Genomic DNA, 14,901 nt, shown 5'->3' with positions numbered 1-14,901 from the left:
TTAGAGAGTATCCAGAAGCTCCACCAGAATTAAGGACCTGTCACCATTTCACTCAATTTTCCTTTTTTCCAAGGGTTGACATTTAGCTATTAAGAGAAAACAATTCTCCAGACACAGTAAATATTTGAAGTAATTTAAAATGGCATTTTCTCTTAACAAATTTGTTTGGTGGCACATTGGTCATTTATAACATGTAGATAAGTAAGATCAACTACTATATTAAGGATTTCTTTCTCTTTAACTGTGGCTAACATTACCTTCCCTAGGTAATTCCAAAAGTAAATATAAAAAATATTTCAAATTTATGATCACTTTTGGCAAATATTTTGTATTACATTATAACTAATATATCACTGTTATAAAATATAATTTATAAATATAGAGAAAATATATTTTTACTTCTTTTTTCATCAGTTTTTTCATTGGTCATCATTTAGTTTTAATTTGATAATGTGTAATAAAATTATAAATGGAAACCCAATTCTTTACCCCCTGTTGAATGCATACCCTTTGCAATGTGACTTCAGTGTTTCTCCCATCAGGAGAAGCAGTCTAGTATCCCATCTCCAGAATCTGGGTTGGCCTCTTGACTTACTTTGACCTATGGTATGTGGTAGAAGTGACATTGCATTATTTCCAAGCCTAGGCCTCAAAGAACCCTTTTTGCTCCTCTGATCTTTCTCCTGAAATCCCGCCACAGCCACAAAAACAAGCCTAAGCTAGCCTTCTGGAGGATATAGAGTAGAGACATGTCATCCCAGCCAAGGCCATTGTAAGCCAGCCAGACTCCAGCTAATCTGCCAGCTGATCACAAACCCTTGAGAAAACCCAGCTGAAACCAGAAGTGCCCGGCTAGGTCCAGCCTAAATTATGGGCTGCAGAATTGTGAGTTAAATGAATGGTTCTTGTTCTAAGCCACTAAGTTTTGGGGTGGTTTATTAGGCAGCAAATGCTAACTGATACAGATGTAAATATTCAAAACAAAGTGCACACAATTTTTTTAATGCTGCAACTTTGATAAAAAGTTACATAAATCTACAAAACCCATGCCATCATTGATTTTACTCTTTCAAGACAAGACCAGAAATTAGTTTGTCAAAAATGGGAAATAAAAATGAAAAAGAAGACTTTAAAGTTTACAAACGTTAAACAACAATAGATACTCTAACAATAGATACTAGTTTGTTGTTTCTTTATTTACATGTAGACCCTTAGTAAATAAGTTAATAGACCTAGAATAGTCTTTATTATCTTGTACATTTTATACTATTTGACATATAACATGTGTCTTCGTGTTTACTGTAGAAAGTCAATAATGTAGTATAACCTTCTTCCTTTGATATGTATCATTATAAGGAAATCCTATAGTCTTAGTTTGAGTTCTACAAGGAGCCAACTGATCCCGAGTCTCCGGGTTGAATGAAAATAATTTAATTTGAAGATTAAGGATATATAACAGTAGAAGAGTAAGGAAATGAGACAGGAAAGGGAAATCAGCCAATAAAGGTTAAGTATCAAGAAACCTAATATTGTGGATGAATGGAGCTTATTTTTACTGAAGGCACACATCTCAGATTTGTCTCAATTGAGAGGCAAGGAAGTTAGGATATTTACACATTGACTCCCATTAATCATTAAGTGAGGGATGTTCTTGGAGGCTATTAACTGCCCATCACTTTTAGCCTGCTCCTTAGCCACAAACTAAGCCCCAGAGGCCAAAAAAGTATAAATTCAGGAGCTGGCATTTCAAAGTCTTACAGGTATGACAAGGGTGAGAGGATACAGGCAGGATACCAAGTATGTCTGCTACAACTATCATTGTTACAGAATCAGTTTAGGATTTGATTCAACCTATTTGAGATTTTTAAAAAATTAAGCAAACACTTTTCATTTCATCAGCCTCCTGAAATCTTTTCTTAACCTTTAAAAAATAATGTAGAATCAGCATGTTTCATGCAAGTAAATACATATCCAGCATCGATCTTAGATTTCCTATAGAGTTTCCATTACAAAGAAAATGCCACTAAATCCTGGCCTTTGCTTAAGAAAAGGTACAGTAAATTGTGATTCTTTCTTATATGTTGTTCCAATAGCTTTGCTTCAAATTACTGACACTTTGTACATTTAATCTAAAATACTGTTCTAAGGGTCTTAGTTTAGGCCCTAGACCACTAGTCTCTTTCACACAAATCACTACATCTTCTTCCTCCTCATTTTTTAAACCAACTTAAACATGAGCCTCTCATTGAATTTCCACCTGGGGGATGGACATGCTTGAAGCTCTAACTCGGGTGGGGCAAAGGCAATATATGAAACTTAAACATTTTTACCCCCGTAATATGCTGAAATAAAAAAAAATTAAAAAACCTATTTTCTCTGAATTAATTAATCTGATCATTCCTCTTTTTTCCTGAAATCAGTGGCTGCACTGTTATTTGCTGAAGAATTGCTTTATAATGCCATGATCTCCTCAGGTCACAAGGTTATGGGAATGATGGCAACAAAGAGCCTACATGACTAGGAAGAATAGTGGGCTCTTAATGGAAATTTCAAGTGAGAAGAGACATACAGAGGGAAATGTGATGCCACTACTTTTCAAAATGGTCAAGGTAAAGGATGCAATTGTGGACTACTTTCTGTCTTTCCTAAATCTATAACATTATTATTCACTACAGTATATGTCATATCCATGATCCTGAGATTTTTATTCAACAAATTTCACCAAAATAAACCTAGATTTGTTCAGGTTTTTGGTGTTTCCTTCCATGTGCATGTTTCTCTTCTCATGAAAAAGATGTTTGACACATACATAGTGCAAGGCTTCCTACATACTGGTCTCTGTCTAATTCTACATCTTCATCTCCTGAAACCACTCTTGTCATAACCCAGAAAAAAAAATGTTAGCCCTTGCTCTAACAAGCCACATTATTTGATGTCCCCATTTTCTGTACCACTAAACAAACTATTTCTCCTGCTGGGATATGGTATTCCACACATCTCCATAAGTGAACTCTTGCCTTTGACTCTAATATTAGTCATCACTTCCTTGACAGGGCCTTTCTTGACATTAAGATGTTGAGTAAAATGTTTCCTTTTTTGTGCTTCCTCTGTATCATGTTTTCTACGTATATTTTCATAATTATTTTACTAAATAGTATTAATTAATTCAATATTAGTCTTCAAACAAGACTTTGAAGTCCCTAAGAGACAAACTGAGTCTTATTTTCTTCCAACACCTAGAGCCACAAAATATATGGTACATGTTAAGAATGCAATAAATGGGGTTCATTATTGAATTACTATTTTACATGATTGTGTCGTAGAAACTCTTATGCCTCTATGACTTTCTATACTATAAAATTAACTTAGAAATCTCCACTTAAAATTTTTACTCTCCCTAAAAAAATAATAAAATGACATATTGAACTTTATCTGACCCTCCTTTGATTCCTTCTCTTTCAAGTCAAAGAAAAACTTTCCACTTTATTTTTTATAAAGCAAATGTTTGCTTTACTCATTTGGAAATGCTTCTTACTTAGGTACCTTTCTGAAACTTACTTATATAATAACCATAGTCATTTTTCCTTATAAGTTACTATATGACATCAACTGTATCTAAGAGCTTTTTACTCTATTTTAGTAATTTCAGATGAAATAAAGAAGAAATGGCATATCCAAGGAGGTGCCTAATCATATAAGTATCATCATTAACATAATCTTAATTCTCGTCCTTTCCCAAATCTTTTTTCATTATACTGTTACTATAACTATTTATGAAGGTTAAATAATTGTGGTGTAGTAGTGGAAACACTAAATGCCAGTCAAGATAACAATGGTCCAATTTAATTCTTACACTTTGTTGTGTATCTCGAAATGTACCATTAACTTCTCAAACCTTTGATTACATTATAAACAAAAGAACTGGTAGAAATAATCTAGAAGCCTCATTCTAGCTCAAATTTATATCTTATCTTAGGACACAATGCATATTCCTTTACCTTTTCTGATGATAACACTACATCTATATGCTGTATATACGTTATATCAAATAAGTGAATTTATGGATTAAATACTTAAGTTTCTATGATTTTAGAAAGAGTATGAAAATGAAGATTGATTTTGTGTATTTACATAGGAAGAAGAATACCTGGATGTTAGATCAAAGAAATGGAAACCTAGAAGATGATGGCTTTTAATTTATGCTGGACTTATTTATATTGTGGTCATCAAGATATCAATGACACTTTCATCTTAGTCACTGTTATTGTTAAGTCAATGTAAAAACTGAGGGTAGGATCTAGGCTTTTAAAAATACTAATAATAACAACAAGGAGAAATCAAATAGGATGAGAAGGTAGAAGCTGTCAGAAAAGAAAAGGAAAAAGAAAAAATGCTGTTTCTCAAGTACCTATTAATGTGAAATAAGATGAACAATAAAGAGCAAGGTTTTTTTCTTAAGGAACAAGTATCACACAAGAAGTCCATTAAATTACATGAATCTACTAAGATCCAAGATCATGGGTCTTTCAATTTAGGATGAAGCAAACAGTGGAATGCTATGAGGGCAATAAGAAATCTAAAGGTGACAAAGGAGATCTCAACATTTAGTTTTGTTTATTGGAGCATTAAAACTTTTTAAAAATTATTTTTCTTCCAAAGCTTGCAGTTGAACCTTTTCAAACTTTATAAAGTAGAAAAACCAGGGAAATTACATTTTGTACCTTAGCAAAACTATAAAAAGATTAAAAAGATCTTGGAATAGATTTTTACTTAACATAAAAAGAAATTTGAAGACTATCTTAAGGTTGAAGAACCATGTATTATATTGTCACTTTATAAAAATGAAGACACCCTGCAGAAAGGTACTGAATTTCTGGAAGATATTTGGCAAATATTTATTAGTGGACTATACATATTTCAGTAATATCTGAGAAACTGACAAACCTAAATCAAGTTCTGTCAGTTCTTAAGCAGATAGGAATTTACTTCAGTACATCTCTCCTTAATCACAATCCCAAATGTTATTACAAAATAAATTCAAACGTGCAAACTCTACCTTTCACCCCACATATTGTCTACTTGGTAAACAATCAAATAAATTATTATTTGAAAAATACACCTCAGAGAGTTCTTACTGACTCATTCTGTCACAGTCTCAGCCCAATCCTGGGCAAATGTGAAGTTATTTTCTACAAGAAATGCCAAGGAAATGTTTCCTAAGCAAATGCCTTTCTGATATATGAAGTCAGTATGTTCTATTCACATGGTGTCACAAATCTAATTAATTGTAACCCCTGTAAAAAAAAATCAAAATCATTTTGAGAAAAAGTGAATTTTAAAGCTATAACAATAAGGTAAAGCAGGGAATATCCACCCCCGCCAATTTGGTACCATTAATTCATCTGAATTGCAGTGGTCTCCTACCTGGTCTTACTGCTCCTGCCCTGGCCCCACTATAGTGTCTTCTGAGCCAGAGTAAACTGTTCAAAATGATCCCATCACTCCTCTTCAGAACTAAAAGGCTTTTGATCTCACTTTCAGGCTCTAAATAACCTGGCTCTATAACCCCTCTTTCCTCCTCTACTCCTCTCCAGTCACATACCTGCTTTGCTGTTACTGGAATACACAAAAATAGTCCTGCCTCAGGAACTTTTTACTTATTCTTTCCTGTATATGCTCTTTCCCCAGATATCATCATAGCTCACTTTCAGCTTTCTTCAGGCCTCTGCAAAAACAAAAACAAAACAACAGCAACAACAAAACAAACCTTATATCCTCTTCCTAGTACATCTTGTTCCCCTTACCTTGCTTTGTCTTTCTTTTTTTTTTAATTTCAAAATATTAAGGGGGTACAGATGTTTTTCATGCATGGCTTGAGTCAGGGCTATAAATGTGCCCATCACCAGAACAGTGTTCACTGTAGCCATTAGGTGGGTTTTTGCTCTTTCCCTCCTCCACCTCTCTCCTGCTTGATTTCCAACGACTTTTACTTTCCTGTGTGTACTTGTGTGCCCAATGGTTAGTTCCAATTTATTAGATAGTACATGTGGTATTTGTTTTTCCATTCTTGAGATACTTCACTTAGGATAATGGTCTCCAGTTCCTTCCAAGTTGCTGCAAAAGACATTAATTCATCCTTTCATATGGAAGAATGGTATTCCATAGTGTGTGTGTTTGTGTATATATATATACACACACATACATATATATATACATACACACACACACACACACACATATATATATATACACATAAACACAACATATTGTTAATCCACTCATGAATTGATGGGCACTTGGGTTGATTCCACATCTTTGCAATTGTGAATTGTGCTGCAATAAACATTTGAGTGCAGGTGTCTTTTTGGTAAAAAGACTTATTTTCCTTTGGGTAGATACCCAGTAGTGGGAATGCTGGATCTAATGGTAGGTCCACTTTTAATTCTTTGGGAAATCTCCATAATGTTTTCCATAGGGGCTGTACTAATTTGCAGTCCATTCCATGGTGTATAAGCATGCTTTTCTTTCTGCATCCATACCAACATCTATTGTTTTTGGATTTTTTAAATAAAATCCGTTCTGACAGGAGTAAGGTGATATCTCATTGTGGTTTTAATTTGAATTTCCCTAATGATTAGTAACGTTGACCATTTTTTCATGTTTGTTGGCGATTTGACTATCTTCTTTTGAAAAACATATGCTCATGTCTTTTGTCCACTTTTTAATGGAGTTGTTAATTTTTTATTGCTGATTTGTTTCAATTCTTTGTAGATTCTAGTTATTAGCCCTTTATCAGATGTGTAGGTTGCAAATATTTTCTCCCATTCTGTAGGTTGTCTATTTGCTCTGTTGATTATTTCCTTAGCTGTGCAGAAGCTGTGCTGACCCCTCACTGGGGTCTTAGTCATAAATTCTTTGTCTAGGCCAATGTCTAGAATAGTTTTTCCTACATTTTCTTCTAGAATTATTATGGTTTCATGCTTTTCATTTAAGTCTTTTATTCATCTTGAATTAATTTTTGTGAGTAGCAAGAAATAGGAGTCCTGTTTCATCCTTCTGCATGTGGCTATCCAATTTTCCCAGCACCGTTTATTGAATAGCGGTTCTTTTCCCCAGTGTACATTGTTGTCTGCTTTGTTAAATATCAGTTGGTTGTAGGTAGATAGTTTTATATATGTGTTCTCTGTTCTGTTGCATCAGTCTATGTCTCTATTTTTGTACCAATACCATGCTCTTTTGGTTAGTATAACCTTGTAGTATAGTTTGAAGTCTAGTAATGTGATGCCTCCAGATATCTTCTTTTTGCTTAAGATTGCTTTGGCTATTTGGGCTCTTTTCTGGTTCCAAACAAAGCTTAGAATTGTTTTTTCTAAATCTGTGAAATATGCCATTGGTATTTTGATGGTGATTGCATTTCTGTGCTATCAGTTGTGGTACCTCCTTTTTCATTTCTTCTATTTCTGGTTAATCTAGCAACAAGTCTATCAATCTTTTTTATCTTTTCAAAGAAGCAACTTTTTGTTTCACTGACTTTTTGTATTATTTTTTTGTTTTCCATTTCATTTAGTTCTACTCTGACCTTTATTAGCTGTTTTCCTCTGCTGGCTTTGGGTCTGATTTTCTCATCCTTTTCTAGTTCCTTGAGAAGTGATATTAGGTTGTTAATTTATGATCTTTCTCACTTTTGTATGTGGGCATTTAAACCTATGAATTTTCCCCTTAGATATGCTTTTGCTGTGTTCCATAGATTTTGATAGCTTATGTCTACTTTGTTGCTTAGTTCAAGGAATCTTTTGATTTCCATCTAAATTTCATTAATGACCCAATAATCATTCAGTAGTAGGTTGCTTAATTTCCATGATTTTGCATAGAATTGAATGTTAATCTTAGAATTGATTTCTAATTTTAATCAACTATGGTCTGAGAAGATACATGGTATGATTTTGATTTTTTAAAATTTGTTGAGGCATGTTTTACAGCTTAAGATATGAACAATCTTGCAGAGTGTACTATGTGCTGGTGAGAAGAATGTATGTATATTCAGTAGTTTTGGGGTAGAATGTTCTGTAAATATCTGTTAGGTCCATTTGTTCTAGGGTCCCATTTAAGTCTAGTGTATATTTATTTATTTTCTGCTTTGATGATCTTTCTAGCTTTGATAGTGGGGTGTTGAAGTCCACAGCAATTATCATGATATTATTTATTTCCTTGCTTAGCTCTAGTAGAATTTATTTTATGTATCTGGGAGCTCCTGTGTTACGTGCATATATAATTAGGATTGTTATATCTTCTTGTTGAATTACTCTCTTTACCATCATATATTACAATTTTTGTCTTTCTTTGCCACTGATGATTTAAAGTAAATTTTTTTCTGATACGAGAATGGCTACACCTGCTCTCTTTTTATTTCCTTTTGCATGGAATATTTTTTCTACCCATTCACTTTCAGTCATTTTGCATCCTTGTGGTTTAGATGTGTCTCCCGGAGGCAGCAGACTCTTGGGTTGCATTTTTCTTTCCATTCTTGCTTTGTCTTTCTACATTGTATATATCACAGGCTGAAATTTTATATATTTTTAAAATTTATTCTCTCTTCAACCCACTAGAATATAAGCTTCCTGTGGGCAGAGAGTTTATCACTTTGGTTACTACTGCTTCCCCAGCCCCTAGAATGATGTGTAGTACATAATAGATATTTAGTAAATGTGAATTGAAGGGAAGAATGGGGTTAGATGATGCATAATGATAATAAATACATCAATAAATATTAACTCACTGTTGGCTGTTTCACTTTCAACCACAATATTTGTCAGATGAACCAATCTTTGGTACATTTAATATGGCTAGACTGTATATCTTAAAAGTTTGTTGTGACCTGCAAAGGTGTGCATGTGTATCACTTTGCTTCTAAACATAAACCCTGGATTATCAATATATATGTTTTTGAAAAGGTAGCCTAGACTGGCAGGACTAGAGATGGCACCAGAGAAGCTATATGTGAGGTATTAGTTTTCTTTCTTCTTAGAGATGTTCAAATGAACAAGTAAACTGGTTTCTCTGAGTCTTAATTCCCTCATCTACTAAATCAAATGAATAGAAATATTAATAATTACTTTCTGGCTTATCTCATAGGATCATTGTGAAAATCAAGTAAATTAAACCATTTAAACTTTTGTTGTAAACTTTTATTGTGGGCTAAATATTTCTGATGTTTACAGGTAGAAGGGAAAATATGAATTAAAAATAAGACTCTAAGGAGGAACCAAGGTGGCAGACTAGAAGTAGCTAGCCCACATTGTTCCCACAGAGAGAAGCTAAAGGGGTGAGTAGATATTTTCACCTGCAGATGGATCATCTATAAGAATGCACCAGGATTCAACAGAGATATGATGGGAGGCACCAAAAGTAAAGGAGAGGGATACAGTGTGGCTCACTCAGCCAGCTTGGCAATAGCCAGGATTGGACCCACATGTGGGCCAAGGGGAAGGAATAGACCCCTCAGGTTTCACACTGCCACCATGGACTTTGCATTCCTAGGTACAGGAGGGCCCCTCCACACTCAAGGGCCTCCAGACTAACACAGGGAGATGCCTAAAGACTGCACAGCAGCATTGCTTGAGAGAGGGGGTTCAGTGGGGTCCCGCAGGCTTCCAAGCTATGAGTGCTGCATATGGCACAATTCTGAGAGCCCAGAATGCTGTATCTGTACAGGGGCCAGTGCTGCCAGAACAGCTTCCTTATCACTGCTGCCAGGCCAGGAAGGGAGTAGGGAGGCCAGGCACTCTCATGCACCCCAAGGACAAATGCCACTACTCCACTGCTGCTGCTGGTGCTGCTGCAGAACCCAGGCATGGATGAACCCCCATGCCCACCCACCCTTGCTACTACTCCTGAGGGGTGCCCATCCTGCCACCATTGCTTCTGCTGGTATGGGACCCAGGTGGGAGCAAACCTCCATGGCCCCCCACCTATACTGCCACTGCTCAGAGGGGCCCACTCTGCTCCCTCCTGAGCTTTTAGCACTGGCCTGGGGACCAGCCTGCTCCTCCACACGACCATCCCTCAGCACCTGCTTGGACTGTGACAACCATAGGGAATTGAGGAAACAAAGGAAAGCAGCAGTGTTCCTGGAATTCTGACCTACAGAGTGGGCTGTCCCAAGGGTACTGGGAAGTGCCATGAATGCTTCTTAGGACAGAGGAGTGTGAAGAGCTCATTCTCCTGTACCAGAGAGCACATGGATCATGATCTAAAGTCGTCTGCACTCCTCCCAGTGGAAAAGTGGATGCAAAAAGGAGTCTGTAGTGTGAGAGAGTATCCCCACACTAGGACAGAAACAGCACTGTAGCCCAGGAAAGTACTTGGAGATAAGAACCTCCCCTCCCCCAACCATCCAATGCCACAGACATAGACGCCTCTGCTCTCAAGCATGAGCCTTTGGCATGGCAGTCTCAACCCAGGTTCTCTACATCACTGGATCCACAGCCAACACTACCCAACACCTACTCAGACCACAGTAGCCTTGGGTAATTGGATTCCATGCAGCTTGAAGGTGGGGCTAGTAGTGCCCTCCCTGGGCTGCTTATCTCTTCTGGGAGAAGCCTAAAATCCCTAGAGGCAAATCCCTAGCATAACCACACCTCCCCTGCCAGAGCATTTCAGCCATAGCAGTCTATCTGGTAGCCCTGCACATGGGAGGTTGAGCTGCCTCCACCACCTCTGCACAGCTGGGCCAGGGTGGAAGCTGTTATCTCAGCACTTTTGGGTCCCCGAAGGACAGTGACCACTGTCACTACTGAGAGAGGGAGGTATGAGTGGTTTGTGTGTCCCACAGCTGTCTGCCTCTGCTAATCTCATCAAGAGAGGCCTGCCTCTCCTGTCACAAGCTCACAGTACATCCATCCTTCTCCTGCCTGAGCATTCTTCTTAAACAGGAGAGTTCCCAGCAGAGGAGAACAGGCAAACGACAAAGCTATCAATTTGAGCTGAGGGAACAGATTCCAGATGAGAAGAAACTAGCATAAGAATGCTGGCAATATGGAAAAAAAGGTTCCTTTGACACCGCCAAAGGATCATACTAGCTCTCTGGCAATGGACTCTAACCAAAAGGAAATTTTAGAAACGTCAGATACAGAATGCAAAATATGAATCTTGAGTAAGCTCAATGGGATTGATGAGAAAGTTGAAAACCAGAACAAAAGAAACAACAACAAAAAAAAATAGTAATTCAGGACCTGAATGAAAAATTCACTAAAAGAGAGATGGTTTTAAAAAAACATAACAGAACTCCTGGAAATGAAGACATCAGTTAGGGAATTTCAAGATACAGTGGAAAGTTTTAACAACAGACTAAACGAAGCAAAAGAAAGAATTTCAAAGGTTGAAGACAAGGCTTTTGAATTATCCCAGGTAGTCAAAAATAAAGAAAAAAGAATCAAGAGAAATGAAGAAAGTCTCTGAGAAATATGGGATCATGTAAAAAGCCCAAAATAAGATTCGTAGGTATCCCTGAGGAAGAAGATAAAGTAAAGAGCATGGAAAACCTATTCAAGGGAATAATGAAAGAAAACTTCCCTGGTCTTGCTAGAGATTTAGACATCCAGGTACAAGAAGGTCAATGAACTTTTGAAAGATTTATTGCTAATAGTACATCACAAAGGCACACAGTCACAAACTGAAGGAGAAAATCAATCCTACAAGCAGTGAGACAAAAGCATGAAGCAACTTATAAAGGAAAACCCATCAGACTAACAGTAGACTTCTCAGCAGAAACCTTACAAGCCAGAAGGGATTGGGGTTCCATCTTTAATATTCTTAAACAGAATAATTGTTAGGCATAAATTTTATATCCTGCAAAACTAAGTTTCTAAGTGAAGGAGAAATAAAATCTTTCCTAGACAAGCAAACACTAAGGGAATTTGTCACCACTAGGCCTGCCCTATGAGAAATGTTCAAAAGGGCTCTAAATATCAAAAAGTACAACCATCACTTACAAGTGTAGACACACTTGAGAGTAAAAACACACAGCTCATATAAAACCATAACACAAGGCCAAAAACAAAGCAAATAGTTAACAACATGATGACAAGAACAGTACCTCACTTAGCAATATTAACATTGAATTTGAATTTAAATGATCTAAATGCCCCACTTAAAAGATACAGATCAGGAGTGGGGAACCTTTTCATGTTAAAAGGCTGCATTAATTTAGCTATAATCAAATAAGGCTGCATTCAAGAAACTTCAATTATATATACTTGAAAATATATGCTATTTTGTAAAAATATAACTACTATGTACTTAAAAAATGACAGCTATTTGCTAATTTTAAAGTTAACTAATCTTTTAATGACTATGTTGTATCTGCTTTTTGTTGGAAAACATTTGAATATTTGGTTGCAGCATGGAGGTCTGCAGTTTCAGCTGATCCTCTAGATGGGTGTAAGTCATTTGTGACCTTAAGGGTGTCTTGATTTGTGTTAGGTAGGAGAATATAGATTCATGGCAATAAGTGGTTGAAAAGCAAGAAAGCATTTTTTGGGTATGTTTCCAAAGGCGTGGGTATTCTACTGGACTTTTCCATATTTTAATTGGAACTTTCTTAGTATCAAACAATGACTTTAAAATGTCACCTACTGAGAGCTCAATCAATTCCATCTGTAGTTCTTTAATACCTTGGTGATATCAACTCGGTGAGGCTGAAATGCTAATTTGAGTGTGATGTCATGATTGTCAAAGTCAATGAACCTTTCATTATATTCTCCAATGAATAGGTCTGTAATAGCTGCATATTCTTCAAATGATTCACATATATCATCCTGTTCATCAATGACCTCTGCTAACTGGGGAAAATGTTCATCCAAAATATCCTTTTTAAGAAGAATTGTTTTCAAAACAGAGAGCTTTTTTTTTATATGCTTAGATTTTTTTTTTGCCACATAACATATATAGACTTAGTTTTACCTTGCAAAGAAATATTGAAGTCCTTTTGATTAGACATGATATCACACAGAAATTCTGCATTCCTGTAGAAATCTTCTCTCAATAATTCACATTGCTGATTCTGATATTCATAAAATTTATCTGTTCTCACAGAGATAAAATTTTGACTAATTTTGGCCATCCCTGTGATAGCCAATACACTTTAGAATGATACAGCAAATCCACACTGAGTACCTCATCATTCAACTTTAGCATCTTATGAAACTGAAGGTGGTCTGTTGCATTTGCACTATGTAAGTATAGTTAACAATATTTATAACTTGTTGTAAAGTGTCACTTAAAATAGGAGCTTTAGCACAGAGATTTTGCTGATGCAAGATACAATGAAAAGAAATGAGAGCATCTAGATCTGTTAATACTTTTTTTATCTGTGCAATAAACCCTTCATGTTTTCCTGTCATGGAAGGTGCAACATCTGTACACATACTCACTACATTTATCAAATTCAGTCCAATTTCATGATATTGATCTTGAAAGTTCTTGAAGATATCTATTCCCTGTGTTCTGTTCTCAAGAGTGCTCACACCAAGTAAGTCTGTGTAGCAAAGAAAATCTTCTGTTATGACCCAAATGAAGTATAAAACCTCTGCTGAGTCAATAGTATCAGTTGATTCATCCAAAGCAATTGAATAATATATTTTTTCCCTTTGAAGTATTGCATGAAGTGCTCTGTTAAGTTGAAGGCTAATTCATGCTGCTGATCAGTTATGGCTCTCCTTGAAAGAGGCAATTGTTTGTACTTTGAAACATTATCAGAGTCTAAGTATCCTACAACTTCAAGAACACATTCTTTCACAATTTCTACGTCACTGAATGGCTTCCCTTTTTTCCCCAAGTATATAAGCTATTTTATAGGTTGCTTCAGTGACATTATATCCACGTCTTACTGCTTCTTGAAAGAATTGTCTTTGTTTTTGCTTTTCCTCTTTTAATTTCTGCAAAACAACCTTTCACTCATTTCCCTCTAATTTAAAATATATTTGGCCCTTATGAGTGTTACAATGTTGATGAGCATTGAATTTCTTTAATGTTGATATTGCAGTGTCACAAAGCTAGCAAATCATCTTATCTTTAGCAGAAACAAGATAATACTGGAATTCTCAACCCTCATTAAAATATCTGTTTCCTTCCTTCAGTGTTCTCTTGGTCTTTGACATGATGGGCTGTTAAGCAGACAGAATTAAAAAATACTATTGGGCTGTGCACCTATTCACAAATTCCACTTCAAACAGAAACACAGTGCACCGCTGTCAAAAGCTGATAACAAACTGGCATACTCAACCTCCAGAAACTTGTGCCAATCAGCCTAGTGCAGTAGTGGTGCCAGTCAGGCAGGCGAAGTTAAGAACTAAATCATGAGTGTAGTAGCCATCAATTTAGCCCTTATGGCTTACTAATGTTCTAATTGTGCCAGTCAGTGTGGGTGGATTACTACTTTCAAACTTATTTTATTCTTTGGTATTTTAAATATGTTCATTTTAAAAATAAAATAAAATGTAAAAGATTAACAAAAATGTATTAATAAGAATAAAAGAATTTGTTCTATAAAATTTGGATTTAGTCAAAAGGCTGCTCTTAAGGACCTAGAAGGCCACAGGTTCCCCACCCTTGATTATAGATTGACAGAATGGATAAAAAAAAAAACACAACCCATATATCTGCTGTCTCCACTAACCCGTTTAACTCATAGAGAACCACATACGCTCAAAGCAAAGGGATTAAAAAAATATTCCACCCAAATGGAAAACAAATGAGAGCAGGAGTAGCTATTCTTATATCAGATAAAACAGACATTAAATAAAAAACTGAAGAAAAGTTATAAAAAAAATATAAAAATCTTAAATATATATGCACCCAATACTGGAACTCCCAGGTTCATAAAAGCAATACCACTAGACC

The sequence above is a fragment of the Eulemur rufifrons genome, chromosome 30 (assembly GCF_041146395.1).
Source record: "Eulemur rufifrons isolate Redbay chromosome 30, OSU_ERuf_1, whole genome shotgun sequence".
NCBI classification, from domain to species: Eukaryota; Metazoa; Chordata; class Mammalia; order Primates; family Lemuridae; genus Eulemur; species Eulemur rufifrons.
Note: the sequence above shows the minus strand (reverse complement) of the source record.